The 15,246-nt window shown below is 48.9% G+C and overlaps 1 protein-coding gene across 2 annotated transcripts in view; it reads right to left on the bottom strand.

Annotated features, from left to right (window-relative positions):
* The window catches only part of GNAI2 (G protein subunit alpha i2), an 89,618-nt gene extending 75,902 nt beyond the window's left edge, over positions 1-13,716 (bottom strand). Inside the window, exons 1-2 of one of the 2 annotated variants that reach the window (XM_069736029.1) lie at positions 13,575-13,716; positions 7,163-7,260 (exon numbers count right to left, since the gene is read on the bottom strand). The gene's annotated coding sequence lies outside the window, so the exon portion shown is untranslated. The remainder of the gene's footprint in view (positions 1-7,162; positions 7,261-13,574) is intronic. The other variant, XM_069736030.1, reaches the window with a different exon arrangement.
* Between the last annotated feature and the right edge of the window lie 1,530 nt (positions 13,717-15,246).

Raw genomic sequence — 15,246 nt, 5'->3', positions numbered from 1 at the left:
AATGACACGGCAAGGAAGGACCTACCGACAATCTGCAAAGACTTTGAAGAGTTGGGGAAGAAAGTAAAGGAACTGGATGCACAGGTAGTTTTTCTTCTATCCTTCCAGTAGACGGGCATGGCACCAGGAGATGGAACAGGAACCTTGATGCAAACAACTGGCTAAGACGATGGTGCAGACAACAAGGATTCGGATTCCTGGACCACGGTGTGAATTACTTGTACGATGGACTCCTCGCCAGAGACGGACTACACCTCAACAAACCTGGGAAACACACATTCGCCAGAAGACTCGCTACACTCATCAGGAGGGCGTTAAACTAGAAGAAGAGGGGACGGGAAGAAAAACATTAGACTTGAACAAAGAAGACCCAGGAAAACATACTCAGAAGGGAGGTAAGAACATTTCTAAAACAATCCACAGCGAGGAGATTGGAACAAAACAAAATCCTCTAAACTGCATGCTCGCAAACGCCAGAAGCCTGACAAACAAGATGGAAGAACTAGAAGCAGAAATATCTACAGGTAACTTTGACATAGTGGGAATAACCGAGACATGGTTAGATGAAAGCTATGACTGGGCAGTTAACTTACAGGGTTACAGTCTGTTTAGAAAGGATCGTAAAAATCGGAGAGGAGGAGGGGTTTGTCTCTATGTAAAGTCTTGTCTAAAGTCCACTTTAAGGGAGGATATTAGCGAAGGAAATGAGGATGTCGAGTCCATATGGGTCGAAATTCATGGAGGGAAAAATGGTAACAAAATTCTCATTGGGGTCTGTTACAAACCCCCAAATATAACAGAAACCATGGAAAGTCTACTTCTAAAGCAGATAGATGAAGCTGCAACCCATAATGAGGTCCTGGTTATGGGGGACTTTAACTACCCGGATATTAACTGGGAAACAGAAACCTGTGAAACCCATAAAGGCAACAGGTTTCTGCTAATAACCAAGAAAAATTATCTTTCACAATTGGTGCAGAATCCAACCAGAGGAGCAGCACTTTTAGACCTAATACTATCTAATAGACCTGACAGAATAACAAATCTGCAGGTGGTCGGGCATCTAGGAAATAGCGACCACAATATTGTACAGTTTCACCTGTCTTTCACTAGGGGGACTTGTCAGGGAGTCACAAAAACACTGAACTTTAGGAAGGCAAAGTTTGACCAGCTTAGAGATGCCCTTAATCTGGTAGACTGGGACAATATCCTCAGAAATAAGAATACAGATAATAAATGGGAAATGTTTAAGAACATCCTAAATAGGCAGTGTAAGCGGTTTATACCTTGTGGGAATAAAAGGACTAGAAATAGGAAAAACCCAATGTGGCTAAACAAAGAAGTAAGACAGGCAATTAACAGTAAAAAGAAAGCATTTGCACTACTAAAGCAGGATGGTACCATTGAAGCTCTAAAAAACTATAGGGAGAAAAATACTTTATCTAAAAAACTAATTAAAGCTGCCAAAAAGGAAACAGAGAAGCACATTGCTAAGGAGAGTAAAACTAATCCCAAACTGTTCTTCAACTATATCAATAGTAAAAGAATAAAAACTGAAAATGTAGGCCCCTTAAAAAATAGTGAGGAAAGAATGGTTGTAGATGACGAGGAAAAAGCTAACATATTAAACACATTCTTCTCCACGGTATTCACGGTGGAAAATGAAATGCTAGGTGAAATCCCAAGAAACAAAACCCTATATTAAGGGTCACCAATCTAACCCAAGAAGAGGTGCGAAACCGGCTAAATAAGATTAAAATAGATAAATCTCCGGGTCCGGATGGCATACACCCACGAGTACTAAGAGAACCAAGTAATGTAATAGATAAACCATTATTTCTTATTTTTAGGGACTCTATAGCGACAGGGTCTGTTCCGCAGGATTGGCGCATAGCAAATGTGGTGCCAATATTCAAAAAGGGCTCTAAAAGTGAACCTGGAAATTATAGGCCAGTAAGTCTAACCTCTATTGTTGGTAAAATATTTGAAGGGTTTCTGAGGGATGTTATTCTGGATTATCTCAATGAGAATAACTGTTTAACTCCATATCAGCATGGGTTTATGAGAAATCGCTCCTGTCAAACCAATCTAACCAGTTTTTATGAAGAGGTAAGCTATAGGCTGGACCACGGTGAGTCATTGGACGTGGTATATCTCGATTTTTCCAAAGCGTTTGATACCGTGCCGCACAAGAGGTTGGTACACAAAATGAGAATGCTTGGTCTGGGGGAAATTGTGTGTAAATGGGTTAGTAACTGGCTTAGTGATAGAAAGCAGAGGGTGGTTATAAATGGTATAGTCTCTAACTGGGTCGCTGTGACCAGTGGGGTACCGCAGGGGTCAGTATTGGGACCTGTTCTCTTCAACATATTCATTAATGATCTGGTAGAAGGTTTACACAGCAAAATATCGATATTTGCAGATGATACAAAACTATGTAAAGCAGTTAATACAAGAGAAGATAGTATTGTGCTACAGATGGATCTGGATAAGTTGGAAACTTGGGCTGAAAGGTGGCAGATGAGGTTTAACAATGATAAATGTAAGGTTATACACATGGGAAGAAGGAATCAATGTCACCATTACACACTGAATGGGAAACCACTGGGTAAATCTGACAGGGAGAAGGACTTGGGGATCCTAGTTAATGATAAACTTACCTGGAGCAGCCAGTGCCAGGCAGCAGCTGCCAAGGCAAACAGGATCATGGGGTGCATTAAAAGAGGTCTGGATACACATGATGAGAGCATTATACTGCCTCTGTACAAATCCCTAGTTAGACCACACATGGAGTACTGTGTCCAGTTTTGGACACCGGTGCTCAGGAAGGATATAATGGAACTAGAGAGAGTACAAAGGAGGGCAACAAAATTAATAAAGGGGATGGGAGAACTACAATACCCAGATAGATTAGCGAAATTAGGATTATTTAGTCTAGAAAAAAGACGACTGAGGGGCGATCTAATAACCATTTATAAGTATATAAGGGGACAATACAAATATCTCGCTGAGGATCTGTTTATACCAAGGAAGGTGACGGGCACAAGGGGGCATTCTTTGCGTCTGGAGGAGAGAAGGTTTTTCCACCAACATAGAAGAGGATTCTTTACTGTTAGGGCAGTGAGAATCTGGAATTGCTTGCCTGAGGAGGTGGTGATGGCGAACTCAGTCGAGGGGTTCAAGAGAGGCCTGGATGTCTTCCTGGAGCAGAACAATATTGTATCATACAATTATTAGGTTCTGTAGAAGGACGTAGATCTGGGGATTTATTATGATGGAATATAGGCTGAACTGGATGGACAAATGTCTTTTTTCGGCCTTACTAACTATGTTACTATGTATGTTACTATGTTACATGTAAAACCCTGCTGGTCCCACTTTAAATATATATATATATATATATATATATATAAACACACACCTACTCTAACTATCCTGCCACCCCCGATCCAGCTCTGGCCACAAAGTTCAGGAATTATCCGAGCTAGGATCAGGCCCCAAAGTTTTTCCCCAGGCGGAGCCTGGGCCAAGCCAGATCAGTCTCTTATCACCGCCGTTGAACCCCCAAACCCCCCACCCAACCTAAGACCCTCTTTTATACACACTATATACAATATATACAATACACTATATACAATATATACATAAACCAACATCACAGAACACAACCTACATTCTCACCACCCGAGGCTCAAGTTCGATGCCTGCAAACCTTCTATTCAGGGAACAGAAATACAAAACAAAAAGCTAGGGTGTAAAGATATCAGCCCACCACCAGGATATAGGAGCGCTAACGGACTAAGGCACCCTGAAGGAGAAACCCCTCCAGAGATGGGCCGCCCTCTGGGTACCCAGTCCTCCGCACTCCAGAGAATGCACCTTCACCAGGGCACCTAGGATGCTGCTACAAACTTTATCTACTCGGAGGATTTTACTCTGCGTCGAAACTAAAACTCGTGCGTTCCACGTGAAATACCTGACCACTGCGCTGACTAAGAATAAAGTGGCTCGGTCCCTTCTCCCGAGGTCTCTGAACGCTCCATAGGCCCACTCGGCATAGGACAGAGTGGCCAGCCGCAGCCAACCAATGGAAGCGCCCACCCCGTTGTACACCTCTGTATTAAAGGGACAATGAAGCAGGAAGTGCTCCATGCTTTCCAGCATGGTAGCGCAAGCCTCACGGGGACAATTCCTGTCCTCGGAGCTCCTGTACTTCAAATTGTCCCTCACATACAACTTACCTTGGAAGTAGCGCCAAGTCAAGTCCCAATACTTCTTGGGGATTCTGCTAGAATTTAACAAACTTAATCCAACCTCTAGATCCCGACTTGTGCAGTCCTTGAGGACCAATGGTTTCTAATAATACGAAAGCAAGACCCGCATGTCGAGGAGTTTCCTCGGGAGGGACCTCACTTCCCACATTCCCAGACCCCACCGGCGCATCATTTTTAGAACCAGGGTAACATGAGCCGGGAGATGCCCGTGCGGTGTGCGAAGATCCTTCAATCTTCCCCCTTTCTCCCATTCCTGGAAGAAAGGCTGAAACCATCCCTTGCAGGAGAATACCCACGGAGGAGCCCTCTCTTTCCAGAGGTTTGCCACATTAACTTTCAAAAAGGTGTTCACTAGGAACACCACGGGGTTCACCATATTCAACCCCCCTAGTCTCCTCGTGCGGTAAGTGACCTCCCGTTTGACTAGGTTTAGTCTATTCCTTCATAACATCTGGAAGAACAGACTGTAGACCCGTGTCCAGAGAGGCTCTGGTAAGACACAGACGCTGCCCAGGTAGATTAGCAAGGGGAGCAGGAAAGCTTTGCACAGGTCAACCCTTTCCCTCAGGGTCAAAGACCAACCCTTCCATTGGTCCACTCTTTGGGCGACACCTTTGATTCTGCCTTCCCAGTTTTTCGTGGGGTAATCACCCTGGCCAAATTCGATGCCTAGGACTTTGGCATGTTCTTGGGGTTCGGGGAGGGTGTCCGGAAGATCAAATGCGGGATCACCGCCTCCCAGCCAGAGACTCTCACACTTGTCCTGGTTGACCTTGGACCTGGATGCCTCCGAGTAGCTCTCCACCATGACCTCCTCTTGCGATGAAACAAAGACAGTGACGTCATCCGCGTAGGCCACTACGCTCAGGATAGCCTCTGGCGCCAAACTGCCCATCCTCACCCCCGCCAACGGTCCACAATCGACCCTTCTGAGGAAGGGATCGATCGCAAACGCGTAAAGCAAAGGGCTAAGAGGGCAGCCCTGGCGGACACCAGATCCTACCCCGAAAGGTTGTCCAATCCACCCGTTTACCAGAGGGAAAGTCTCAGCCCCTGCATACAAGGTCTTAAGCCAGTCCACAAACCCTCCAGGCAGACCATACCTCAAAAGAGTGGACCAGAGGTACTCGTGGTCGACCCGATCAAAGGCTTTTGCCTGATCCAGGGTCAGCAAGAACCCCTTCCAAAGGCCCACCCTGCCCCGCTCCACGGCCTCCCGGACACCCAGAACAGCACTGAAAGTGCTACGGCCAGGAACGCAACAGTGCTGGGCCTCCGAAAGGAGCCGCGGTGCAAACTTCACCAGCCTGTTGAAGAGTATCTTAGCCAAAACCTTCCTGTCCACATTGAGAAGTGATATGGGACGCCAATTCTCAATGCGTGACGGATCCTTACCCTTTGACAAAATGATCAGAGCCGACCTCCTTAATGATCTCGGCAGAGTGCCCGAGGAGAGACACTCATTAAAAACCTGAGTCAAGAGGGGGACCAAGGAGTCCCTAAAAGTCCTAAAGAACTCGGACGTTAAGCCATCCGGACCTGACGATTTTTTGGGCCGGAGCCCATCGATCGCCAGTCTCACTTCCCCTCCTTTGATCGCTTCTGCCAAACCGCCCAGCGAGAGGTCAGCCCCTGGCTCAGGAACAGCTTCAGCCAGGAAAGCCGACATCCTGTCACGATCCAGTTCCTTCCTCCCCAAGAGGTGTGAGTAGTATGAACTGACGACCTCCAAGATCCCTGATCTGGACCTTCTCAGGGATCCCGTACTGTCCATCAGCCCCGTCACGATCTTACTATTCACTGACATCTTGCAGCTTCTGTAAAGGTCGGGCGAGTAGTACTTCCCATAGTCCCTCTCAAAAACCAGAGATGTGTGCTGTTATGACCTGGTGGTTAGGAGCACCTGGAAAGACCTGATGGATAAACCGATACAGGACAAGCTCTGGGAAGTGGGAACTCTGCTGACCGCAACCCCTAATCCAATCACACACACTAGAAATAGCCGTGGAGCATACCTGACATGGCCTAGACGCCTTGGCACAGCCTAAGAACTAGCTAGCCCTAGAGATAGAAAATAAAGCCTACCTTGCCTCAGAGAAATTTCCCCAAAGGAAAAGGCAGCCCCCCACAAATATTAACTGTGAGTAAGATGAAAGTCACAAACACAGAAATGAAACAGGTTTTAGCAAAGGGAGGCCAGACTAACTAAATAGACAGAGGATAGGAAAGGTATCTTTGCGGTCAGCACAAAAAACTACAAAAGACCACGCAGAGTGTGCAAAAAGACCCCCGCACCGACTCACGGTGCGGAGGCGCCACCCTGCATCCCAGAGCTTCCAGCTAGCAAGACAAAATCATGAAAGCAAGCTGGACTAGAAAACCATGAACAGAAAATAACAATCGGGGACTTAGCTTCTTGCAGGAAGAGACAGGTCTCCAGAAAGATCCAAGAGCGAACTGAACCAGCACAGGAACATTGACAGCTGGCATGGAGTAACGATCTGAGTGGAGTTAAATAGAGAAGCCAGCCTAAGAATAACCTAGGTCACCTGTGGAAGGAACCTCAGATCCAGCAACTCCACTCACAGCCACCAGAGGGAGTCCACGGACAGAACTCGCCGAAGTACCATTCACGACCACAGGAGGGAGCCCGATAACAGAATTCACAACAGTGTGCCTATCGTACTGACACCTTATTAGCAAGGATTTCACACTGGAGATCGCCTCGCGGCTACCCCCAGTCGAGACACGATGCTCGAGTTTCCTCCTCAGGCTCTGATACAGGCGATCCCTGTTCAGGCTTCTGAGGTTCGAGCGTTGCCGGAAGAATCTCGCCACCCGATGTTTGAACATCTCCCACCACTCAGACTTAGGCCCAGCAGCGGTACCTGGCTCTGAAGAAATTCCTCAAAGGACCGTCTTACAGCTTCTTCCTCAAGGAGTGACGAATTCAGCTTCCAATAACCTCTTCCCATCCAAGGAGTCTCTGTAACGCTCAGAGAAAACATAATCAAACAGTGATCGGAGAATTCCACCTCCACAACCGACAACGGCGAGGAGACGGCCTCCTCCTTCAAATAAAACCTGTCTAACCTAGACCTGCACTGACTACCTCTAAAAAAGGTGAACCCCGCATGGCCTGTGTTGTGCCGGATGTGGACATCCACCAGGCGTGCCTCACTTACTATCCTATTTAGCGCGAAGCAATCGTAAGCCAGCCGGTTTCCGGAACCTCCTCTATCACAGGGTCTCGTGACGTTGTTGAAATCCCCTCCAAAGACCACCTGCCGACTCGAAAATAAGAAAGGTTTGATCTTCATGCGGTCCCACTTGGACTGGGAATCGTAGATGTTAATGAGCCGCAGCTCCTGTCCTCCCATGGAGACATCTAGGATCAAGCATCTCCCCATTTCTAACTCGATCAATCGTCTGCATTCAACCGCTGCGGTCTTAAAAAGAACCGCCACCCCGCTATACGGCTCGGCCGCAAGAGACCAATAGGAGGGCCCGTGCCTCCACTCCCGCTTTGCCTTATGCATGGTTGATAGGTCAGTCAACCTGGTCTCCTGCAAAAACAAAATGTCGGCATCAAGTTGGCCGAGAAAATGAAAGCCCATGTACCATGCCGCTTCTGACTTTATGCTGGCAACATTAATGGTTGCCATCGTCAACGGGGTGGGTGCCGCCATCATGATTGATTGAGTTAGATAGCCTTTTTCTTCCCACCCCCAACAGTTTCACCCTCTTCCTCTGACAATGATGAGCTTTTAGTGCGCTTAAGACAAACAGACTCATCCATTCTCTCCTTACATACACTCTGGCCCTTGACTGGTGGTCCTGAGGTAGTCCCCCCCCCAGAAGGGTTTTTTATTTGCCCCCAAGAAGAAGACCCAGCGACCTCCTGAGCCCCAACAACCTTGTCCACAACCTCCGGCCCCGGGTCCCCGTCACCCCCCTCTGGAGGGGAGTCCTGGAGGGCCCGGAACCGGTTAGAGAGATCCACCAGAGGGGGGGCGGCTGGACCTTCCAATGGCACCTGGATCAGGGCTACGGAGTCAGAGGGGTCGAACTCCGAGGAGGAGGCTCGAGGCCCGGACCCCCTCTTATCCTTAGTTGTTTTCCTGTTACCCTTTTTCTTTTGCTGTGACCACTCGCCCTCTCCCTCATCCAGACTATCACCGGATGAAGGTTCCTGGGCAGACATGGCGTCCTTTTGCTCCTCCCTTTCAAGTCTCTTGACTTCCTCGCTCAATTCGCTGTCTTTAGGATCCTCAGCTGCAAGTGAAGCACCCGGGTCAGAGTTTAGGGTAATTACTCCCTGCCCCCTGTTCCCATGGCGCTGCTCCTGCCGCCTGATATTGGATGGCAGCAGCCTGCTCCTCACCGGTTCCCTGCCTCCTCCGCCTCTACTGGTCCCTTCACCGGCGAGATTAGTCCCGGCTTTCGCCTGTCCCGCACTCGCCGCTTTCAGGACCGCATTGGCGAAGGAACGCGGACAGCGACTGAACGGGTGACCGAGGTCACCACACAAGTTACACCTAATCCTGCCACAGGTTGCAGCGAGATGGCCGAGGTCCCTACACAGTGCGCATTTCTGGGTGGTACACTGCGCACTGAAGTGTGTGGGGCTGCCGCACCTGTGACAGACCTTAGGCTGCCCCCGGTAGAAAATCAAGATCCTGTCCCTCCCCAAAAATGTTGAGGAAGGGATATGGGTAACAGTGTTTCCTGAAACCTTCAATTTCACCATGAAGGTCCAGGCTCCTGACCAGATACCATGCTCTCCGAGGGTCTTTTCGGGAATACCGACGATGTCGCCGTATCGTCCAACCCAGGTAACATAGTAACATAGTAACATAGTTAGTAAGGCCGAAAAAAGACATTTGTCCATCCAGTTCAGCCTATATTCCATCATAATAAATCCCCAGATCTACGTCCTTCTACAGAACCTAATTGTATGATACAATATTGTTCTGCTCCAGGAAGACATCCAGGCCTCTCTTGAACCCCTCGACTGAGTTCGCCATCACCACCTCCTCAGGCAAGCAATTCCAGATTCTCACTGCCCTAACAGTAAAGAATCCTCTTCTATGTTGGTGGAAAAACCTTCTCTCCTCCAGACGCAAAGAATGCCCCCTTGTGCCCGTCACCTTCCTTGGTATAAACAGATCCTCAGCGAGATATTTGTATTGTCCCCTTATATACTTATACATGGTTATTAGATCGCCCCTCAGTCGTCTTTTTTCTAGACTAAATAATCCTAATTTCGCTAATCTATCTGGGTATTGTAGTTCTCCCATCCCCTTTATTAATTTTGTTGCCCTCCTTTGTACTCTCTCTAGTTCCATTATATCCTTCCTGAGCACCGGTGCCCAAAACTGGACACAGTACTCCATGTGCGGTCTAACTAGGGATTTGTACAGAGGCAGTATAATGCTCTCATCATGTGTATCCAGACCTCTTTTAATGCACCCCATGATCCTGTTTGCCTTGGCAGCTGCTGCCTGGCACTGGCTGCTCCAGGTAAGTTTATCATTAACTAGGATCCCCAAGTCCTTCTCCCTGTCAGATTTACCCAGTGGTTTCCCATTCAGTGTGTAATGGTGATATTGATTCCCTCTTCCCATGTGTATAACCTTACATTTATCATTGTTAAACCTCATCTGCCACCTTTCAGCCCAAGTTTCCAACTTATCCAGATCCATCTGTAGCAGAATACTATCTTCTCTTGTATTAACTGCTTTACATAGTTTTGTATCATCTGCAAATATCGATATTTTACTGTGTAAACCTTCTACCAGATCATTAATGAATATGTTGAAGAGAACAGGTCCCAATACTGACCCCTGCGGTACCCCACTGGTCACAGCGACCCAGTTAGAGACTATACCATTTATAACCACCCTCTGCTTTCTATCACTAAGCCAGTTACTAACCCATTTACACACATTTTCCCCCAGACCAAGCATTCTCATTTTGTGTACCAACCTCTTGTGCGGCACGGTATCAAACGCTTTGGAAAAATCGAGATATACCACGTCCAATGACTCACCGTGGTCCAGTCTATAGCTTACCTCTTCATAAAAACTGATTAGATTGGTTTGACAGGAGCGATTTCTCATAAACCCATGCTGATATGGAGTTAAACAGTTATTCTCATTGAGATAATCCAGAATAACATCCCTCAGAAACCCTTCAAATATTTTACCAACAATAGAGGTTAGACTTACTGGCCTATAATTTCCAGGTTCACTTTTAGAGCCCTTTTTGAATATTGGCACCACATTTGCTATGCGCCAATCCTGCGGAACAGACCCTGTCGCTATAGAGTCCCTAAAAATAAGAAATAATGGTTTATCTATTACATTACTTAGTTCTCTTAGTACTCGTGGGTGTATGCCATCCGGACCCGGAGATTTATCTATTTTAATCTTATTTAGCCGGTTTCGCACCTCTTCTTGGGTTAGATTGGTGACCCTTAATATAGGGTTTTCATTGTTTCTTGGGATTTCACCTAGCATTTCATTTTCCACCGTGAATACCGTGGAGAAGAAGGTGTTTAATATGTTAGCTTTTTCCTCGTCATCTACAACCATTCTTTCCTCACTATTTTTTAAGGGGCCTACATTTTCAGTTTTTATTCTTTTACTATTGATATAGTTGAAGAACAGTTTGGGATTAGTTTTACTCTCCTTAGCAATGTGCTTCTCTGTTTCCTTTTTGGCAGCTTTAATTAGTTTTTTTAGATGAAGTATTTTTCTCCCTATAGTTTTTTAGAGCTTCAATGGTGCCATCCTGCTTTAGTAGTGCAAATGCTTTCTTTTTACTGTTAATTGCCTGTCTTACTTCTTTGTTTAGCCACATTGGGTTTTTCCTATTTCTAGTCCTTTTATTCCCACAAGGTATAAACCGCTTACACTGCCTATTTAGGATGTTCTTAAACATTTCCCATTTATTATCTGTATTCTTATTTCTGAGGATATTGTCCCAGTCTACCAGATTAAGGGCATCTCTAAGCTGGTCACACTTTGCCTTCCTAAAGTTCAGTGTTTTTGTGACTCCCTGACAAGTCCCCCTAGTGAAAGACAGGTGAAACTGTACAATATTGTGGTCGCTATTTCCTAGATGCCCGACCACCTGCAGATTTGTTATTCTGTCAGGTCTATTAGATAGTATTAGGTCTAAAAGTGCTGCTCCTCTGGTTGGATTCTGCACCAATTGTGAAAGATAATTTTTCTTGGTTATTAGCAGAAACCTGTTGCCTTTATGGGTTTCACAGGTTTCTGTTTCCCAGTTAATATCCGGGTAGTTAAAGTCCCCCATAACCAGAACCTCATTATGGGTTGCAGCTTCATCTATCTGCTTTAGAAGTAGACTTTCCATGGTTTCTGTTATATTTGGGGGTTTGTAACAGACCCCAATGAGAATTTTGTTACCATTTTTCCCTCCATGAATTTCGACCCATATGGACTCGACATCCTCATTTCCTTCGCAGGTGGAGATGTCGACACAGGAAAGTGACTTGTTACTGGTCAAAACGGTCAACCTCCTGACCGAGTTCTGGCGGGATATTGCTACAGCGAGGAAACCCCGCCATTCGGGGCTACCCCAAGCCAGCTCGTGGCGAGACCAGAAAAGCTCAAGGCCCTCCGGTCTCACGAAGCTGACATCGAAGTAGGAGGTCCCATAGGGATGGATCAAGGCAAAGATGTCATATGCCGCGAAGCCCATCCCCAGCAGGAGCTCAGAAACCTTCCACCGATCAGGACAGGCATCCTTGCTTACCCACTGGAGACGGGCCACGTTCCTACGGTTACTCCTCTGCCCCGGTGTCGGCAGAGACCAGACAGTCTCTGTCCCTCTATTTTGGAAGGCGGAAAGACCGTGTCTCTCTATCCAGAAAGACAGATCAACCTCCCTCCCCTCTACATTGATGGAACTCTCCCCTCTCCTTAGGGCGTCCAGGAAGCGCTGCTGCAAGTCACCATCCTCAGGGTCACCAGACAAGGGCGCACTACTACCCCCAGCAGTGACAGCTCCTGAATAGCTTGGGGCTGAAGCCCCCGCCACCGCTGGGGGGGCAGCGGGACCACTACCTGCTTCCCCTCCACCAACACCAGTAATGCTCTCCTCATTCACTCCACCACTACTCCCATCATTTGCAACACCACTACTCCCAACAGTCACTCCACCACTACTCCCACCATTCACTCCACCACTACTCCCACCATTCACTCCACCGCTACTCCCACCATTCACTCCACCACTACTCCCATCATTCACTCCACCACTACTCCCATCATTTGCAACATCACTACTTCCATCATTCACTCCACCACTACTCCCATCATTTGCAACATCACTACTCCCATCATTCACTCCACCACTACTCCCACCATTCACTCCACCACTACTCCCATCATTCCCCTTACCATTGCCATCACTTCCCATCACTTTATTACCAGTATTGTCACCACCATTTGTCCCAGTGTTCTCTGCACCTTCCACATCCATTCCTTCCTCACTTGTGTCTGGCTTCTCTGCACTCACACCTGCTGGACCGGGGGAGGGGTGTAGCACCACACCCGGTTTCCCTTGATTGGTGCTGTGTTGTGTCTCTGGAGCACCTTGCCCCCCCACTGCAGCAGTTTGTATTTTATTATCCTGGGCCTGCTGCTTGTCGGGGGGCGCCGCCTGCCCCGCACCCACAGACTTCGGGGTCCTGGTGTCACGTTTGGGCGCTGGAGCACTCTGTCCCCCCGTCGCAGCAGGGCGCCCAGTGTTCCCCACAGATGATTTTTCCTGCTTTTTTTGTCCTTTTTGGACTTGCTGCTCTCCTGTCGCAGCCACATGCCTCTTCTCTGAGGCGCACTGCGCCCCTGTCACAACAGTGCGCCCCCCTTTCGCCGCACCAAGTCTCTCGGACCTGCCCCCCACAGCCCCGGCGTCGGCCGGCTCAGCCGTAGTGAGCAGAGATGGAGTCTGCCCACACCGTCCCCCTTTCGCAACGCCGTGGACATCCCCCTCGCCCCCCTCAGCCCCGGTGATAACCGGCTTAGCCGCAAAGGGCAGGGAGGGAAACTCCTCGGGGTCCCCTATGTCCGGCGCCGTGAGTACCACCACAGCCTCGCCCCCTGCACTGTTCCCCGCACAGACGGCAGCACCGCCGGACGTCCTCCTCCTCTCCCCACCTTGTCTATGCCCCGGACCCACTGCAGAGCCCGTGCCTTTAGGTTTGGTGAGGTTTACACAGGAGGCGGTAGGTGTAACATCATCCATCAGTACATATCTGTAACTCACCACCTCCCGTGCGGTCTCCTTCGTCGTCTTCTTCCTCTTCTTGGTTTCCTCTGCTGGCTCGTCCTCACCAAAGGAAAAGCGGTCCAGGTTCACTGGAGACTCCAGCTGTCGGATCTCCTCTAGCAGACCGCCCTCCTCCTCTTCCTCCTCTAGCAGACCGCCCTCCTCCTCTTCCTCCTCTAGCGGACCGCCCTCCTCCTCTTCCTCCTCTAGCAGACCGCCCTCCTCCTCTTCCTCCTCTAGCAGACCGCCCTCCTCCTCTTCCTCCGCTGACACTCCAGCCTGTGCTGTCGGAGTCCTCTGCCGTGCCGGGAGGCCGCTCCCCTGTTGTCGGCTCTGCGACTCACTCTCCCGGCTGGTTCCAGCTTGTAGGACTCCAGTCACAGCCACGTCGTCCTCCTCCTCCTCGTCGCTTAGGACGGCGGCTGGCGGCTCTCCTGAGGTATTTAACCCCTTCATTTCTGAGAACCGCCGCTGGTTCTCTCCAAGAACGGACCTGCGCTTTTCTCAATCCCCTCTCGGAGGAGCACTAACCGGACCACCTCATCTCTGAGGGCTCTGAACCTCTGGGAGGTCGCGGGTTTCTCTTTGCTAGAGGCTTGGGTGTTCAGGACCCGAGCCACCCGCAGCTCGTCCTTCAGCCCGGTCAGTGCTTTGCCGGCGTCCTCGTATTCACGTAGCATGGCGACCACTCGGGAGGAGAAGGTACTCGTGGACTCGCCGGAGCTCGTCTCCCCCCAGGATGTTCCTGGGCTCTCCTTCCTGGGGCCTGGGGCGCCCCTGTCTCCCTCTCTGGGCGGACGATGAGCCGTCTCAGGGTTGGTGTAGGTGAGTATGGTTCTTCTCACCCGTCCCGACCTCCTCAGTCCCTCTTGGGCCGGTTGCTGCTGCTGCTCTCTGTCCCCCGCCGGCACAGACCGGGGAACAGAAGCCTGGGAATCCATGCCGGCCTCCAAGGAAGCCTGCCTCTCCCTGGGGAGAAGAGAGGCCGACTCTGGGCCTCCTCCTGGAAGTGCTGGAGCTCACAAGACAAGTGCTGCTCCTAGCAAGGAGTAAAAGATTGTGGTCTCCAGTCCTACAGTCTCCTCCCCAGTAATGGCTGATAACAGGGAGTAATAGATTGTAGTCTCCTCCCCCAGTAATGGCTGATAACAGGGAGTAATAGATTGCAGTCTCCTCCCCAGTAATGGCTGATAACAGGGAGTAATAGATTGTAGTCTCCTCCCCAGTAATGACTGATAACAGGGAGTAATAGATTGTACTCTCCTCCCCCAGTAATGGCTGATAACAGGGAGTAATAGATTGTAGTCTCCTCACCAGTAATGGCTGATAACAGGGAGTAATAGATTGTAGTCTCCCCCCAGTAATGGCTGATAACAGGGAGTAATAGATTGTAGTCTCCTCCCCAGTAATGGCTGATAACAGGGAGTAATAGATTGCAGTCTCCTCCCCAGTAATGGCTGATAACAGGGAGTAATAGATTGTAGTCTCCTCCCCCAGTAATGGCTGATAACAGGGAGTAATAGATTGCAGTCTCCTCCCCAGTAATGGCTGATAACAGGGAGTAATAGATTGCAGTCTCCTCCCCAGTAATGGCTGATAACAGGGAGTAATAGATTGTAGTCTCCTCCCCCAGTAATGGCTGATAACAGGGAGTAATAGATTGCAGTCT

Source organism: Ranitomeya imitator, chromosome 8 (assembly GCF_032444005.1).
Source record: "Ranitomeya imitator isolate aRanImi1 chromosome 8, aRanImi1.pri, whole genome shotgun sequence".
In the NCBI taxonomy this organism is placed as follows: Eukaryota; Metazoa; Chordata; class Amphibia; order Anura; family Dendrobatidae; genus Ranitomeya; species Ranitomeya imitator.
This window is presented reverse-complemented; position numbering and strand designations above follow the sequence as displayed.